This window comes from Malania oleifera, chromosome 10 (genome assembly GCF_029873635.1).
Source record: "Malania oleifera isolate guangnan ecotype guangnan chromosome 10, ASM2987363v1, whole genome shotgun sequence".
Classification (NCBI taxonomy): domain Eukaryota; kingdom Viridiplantae; phylum Streptophyta; class Magnoliopsida; order Santalales; family Ximeniaceae; genus Malania; species Malania oleifera.
In genome coordinates, this window is record NC_080426.1 from 18,468,392 (window position 1) to 18,473,216 (window position 4,825).

Here is a 4,825-nt window from a genome sequence, read left to right on the forward strand (position 1 = left end):
ATCTGATACCACCACAGGATCCCGGCTGTGATTCTGAACAAGTTAATCAGAGCAGATTTTTGATTTGAGGATCCTAAGTACCACTCTAAGGAAGGTGAGAAGTACAAATTATATCAGTTATTTTAGAAATTTAACTGGTTAAATTATAATATGTGATTATTAAATTGGAGTATTTAATTATATTAGAGTTTTGGAAATATTTATGAGATTAAATTAAACTGTAGGATTATGTAGTATTAGATTTTTGAAAATATTCTTGGGATTAAATTAAACTGCATGATTGGATTATATTAGACTTTTGGGGAATATTTTGAAATTAAGTTAAATTGCAGGGTTTTGATTAAATAGATTTTTGAGGAATATTTTGGAATTAGATTAAACTGTGAGGATTTTATCATATTGGTGTTTTTAAATATGTTAGAAATTAAATTTAAATATGGGAAGTGGATTAAACCCGCGTTTTTAAAATTTAATCGGTCAATGGGAGCATGTGAGCTCAGGAATATTAAGATATTATAATTTTGGGGTTAAGTTAATTGAACTAGGGAAATGTGATTTCAGGGTTTTGAGCTCCGAAACGCCGTGTGTTTGGGTTTTAGGATCTTCGTAGGAATTCTCTCAGTAAGTAGGTAAGAGGAATAAATTATAACAGATATTTTGGGAAATTGATTGGTTGATTAAAGAATGTGAAAATGGGTATATGGTATATATAGTTTTGAAAACTATGATATTGATATTTTTCCTGTAATTATTATATTATGATTATCACTTAAAAAATTATGTGGCATGAGGAATATGAAATTACTGCTTTATACTGGGAATGTGATGAAATGAGATATATATATATATATATATATATATATATATATATATATATATATATATATATATATATATATAGAAATGATGTTATGAGATATACGAATACATTTTTGTACGGATATGATAACATGAGATAAATTGACATGTTTTATACAAATATGAAGATATGAAAAACTCAGATATGATTTTATATAGTAATGAAGTTATGAGATATGCAAATATGTTTTTGTACAGATATGATAACATGAGATATACTGATATGTTTTATACCAAAATGATGATATAAGAAATATCAATATGTTTTATACTGAAATGATGATACGTGATACAGACAGAGACATTTTACACAGAAATGATGAAATGAGAATTATATAGAAATGATGAGAATTATATAGAAATGATGAAATGTGAACACAAAAATGTGGAAATGAGAACCCTAATGGACCATAGTATACAGAGCACGGTACCGTTGTCAGTATTTGTGATTAGTGCTGTAACGACCCGAAAAATAATGGTATTTAAATAATTAAGAGAGAGGGAAATGAAATCAGTAACAGAAGGAGGCAATCGAGCATTCGTCGATGACATTGCACTTTGGAGGTGATAATTCCAAGAAATTTCCCCAAGCCTCGTCAACGAACATAGGGGTTTTGTTGACGAGGGTTCTTCAGGACCTCGTCGACGAGGTCCTGTCTCGTCGACAAGAAGATACCGAGAGGGGTTTTTGGGACAGACTGAAATTCGTCGACGAAGGAGGAAGTTCGTCGACGAAATTATTGAAGGACTCGTCGACGAGGTGACGTGGCTCGTCGACGAATCCCGCAGTATAAATAGTGCTTAAACTCAATTTTACGTAGAATTTCAGCGCCGCTCTCTTTTCTCTCTCTCTCCTACGGCCTCTCCCTCTTCTCTATTCTATTTCAGCCCCGTTAGTCGCTGGATCGACGATCTGAGGCCACCACAACGCTTCTGGCGAAGTTCTCTCCAAGTCTACCGGAGCAGATCGTCGGTGGAACGAAGTTGGGTTTCATCCCAAATCTAGGGTAACGTCTTTTATTCAGAATTTGAGTTTCCAACAGCTGTAAGAAATGTAATAGACGTAGAAATAGTAATGTTTTGTTCTGGGATTTATGATTTTCAGGGTGTTGAGTGGAGAACCCTGCGGGTGTTGGACCCATTATAGTAGGGGATTTTAGCAGGAAACAGGTAAGGGAAATATGCTATACTAGGTTATTTAAATATGTTTTCAGTATAAAATTATAAATGCTCCACCAGAGTATTGTTTAGAGCAGAGATTTATACAGTTTATCAAATATGATTAATATGTTTTAACATTATTGTGTGGCTTGAGAATATAGATATAATACAGAAACATGCTTTACAGTATTTTTCAGAGATGTGTTTTACAGAATATACAGATAGTAAATATATTTTACAGCAATTATAGAAATACCGTGATTATACAGTTTTACAGTATGATGACATACAGATTTACAGTTAATTATAGAAACACAGTTGATATGGATACAGTTTGCTATAGCGTCATGGTTTATACAGTTATTACAGAGTCATGGTAAAACAAATAGTTGTATATAGAGATGTATTATATAGTATCAGACCCTGTTGGATCATACAGTTTACAGAGCACGACACCGTAACTACATACAGTTTATAGAGTGCAACCACCTATTCAGATAATACGTGGTATAAAGGTCGATCGCATAGAGCCCACGAGTGGACAGGCTCCCCATCAGATATGGGTTAAGGAGGGTTGATCAGACTATGGAGTATAGTGATTTATTCCTGATTGGGTAGCCAGGGTAAATCCCGCCTACGGGCCGCACAACCCTGTCATGAGAGGTTAAATCATGACACACAGTTATCCACATGGAAGTTTACAGTTATTACTATGTTTATACAGGTTTACAGAAACGTAAAATATATATTAGCATTATTTTGAGTAGAAACCTAAAGTATAGAAATGTTAAGCAACAGGTAAAAGATGAAGATTTATATTACTGGTATTGTACTTTACAGATTAGTGATACATGACTATATAGTAATAGATTTTCACGGTATTGTAACTCATTTGTCACACATTAGTAATAGCATATTTCGCCTTACTGAGCGTTGACTCATCCCAATTACTTTAACATTTTTCAAGTGTTCTAGGTAGGCGAGCATATTAGGCTCGCAGATAGAGGGGCCTCGGTATTGCCCTAACTGTAGTGTGAGTATTTTTGGGAGTATTTTTATGTAGCCCTAGCCAGTTGAGGGTATTCTGGTAAAACAGACATATGTATATTTTGAGAAACACTTTAACACTCTGGTATTGTATATAACTACGTATGGTTATGTTTATTTGATTTCTGCTTCTTACTACTTAGTTTGATGATTGGGTTTAATCCAGTATGGTATCAGAGCATTTTAAATGTTATAATATATATATAAAAAAAATTCTCAAGTTAAATGGTAGGTCGTTACAAGTGCAACCACACGTCTGGTACAGAGTGTGGCAAGACATTCGATTGAGCCTGTGAAGGGTTATGTTACCCCCTGGGGTCCGGACCAGGATTGGGTAGGCCAATCGTACTACAGACGCGTTCCCTGTTTTGATCTAATCGAGTAGACCAACCGCGGTTAGGAGCCTTCAGGCCGCACAACCCGGTCATGTGGGGTGAATATATGACGATGTGAATATCCTCACGTTGGTTTCTCATTACAGATGCAATAATATGCAGCCATAAGCTACAGACACGGTGTGTATTATGTAATGACTTGCTTATTTACCATATAATTTTTTTTTTCCACATAATAACTCCCTGGTAAACCATAATCCACCTAGACCCAAGGGACCAGGGTAACCTGAAATTCAACACATATCCCTAAGCAGCAGGAAAAGTAAATTCATATACATATTAAATTGTCCAACTAGAACAATACCAGAGTTACTACATCCATCATATAAATATGTACATCTCAAAATGTCCAGAAAGAGTCCTAGGCTTTCTACCCAAAAATACGTCTAACCTTAGCAACTACTTACCCTTCAGGTAAGGTAGAACTATCGAACTCTAGTGCTGCAGAACTTTATCTGCTCTCCTATCTGGGGCTCCTGAAATATTCATATAATTTGGGGTGAGACACCTCTCAGTAAGGGAAGATAAACTAATTGTAATGTCCTCAAAATTCTTGCCATTTTTTTATATATGTATCTGTATATCTACATCCATACCTAAGCAGCAGGAACACATATTATATAACCATTCACATATATATACTATACAATACCAGAATCCAGTATATACAGACCATAGCCATACAAAAATACCCCCTAGCATCATTTACTCAAACATATACACAACTCTGTTAAAAACTCACCCTATAACCAGGGTAATCAAACTACTCTCTATCCGTGAGCCTGATCTGCTCGCCTAACTAGCTCACCTGAAAAATGTTAAAGTAATGGGGTGAGTCGACGCTTAGTAAGCGAAAAATATGCTATTACTAGTGTGTGGCAGCTAAGTTAAGAGTACTTTTAAATAGTAACTGAACTGTAATGAAATAAATAATCTGTAAAACATATCTTTTTTTCATAATTTAAAATATTCTGTATCGTCTGTATTTTCTACTTTTCATACTGATAATATCATACTATACTTATCATATACTGTAAAACTGAATACATATACATAACTGTGCTTTATCCCTGGGACTATGTACGTCATGATTTGACCCCTCATGACAGGGTTGTGCGGCCCGTAGGCAAGACTTCATCTGGTCGGCCCTCCAGATAAGTCAATATATTCTACACTACCTCAGCCCGGCCAAATTGCATCATCTCCTAAGCTCGGGACTGGCTACTACCTCGTCAAATCGGCCCCATCCACCCAGCGAACTGGGGAGCTACATACTCTCCGAGCACGACTAACGGTACCCACACACTATCTGAGATATATGGTTGCACTTTATCTGTATCTAGCAATGGTACCGTGCTCTGTAA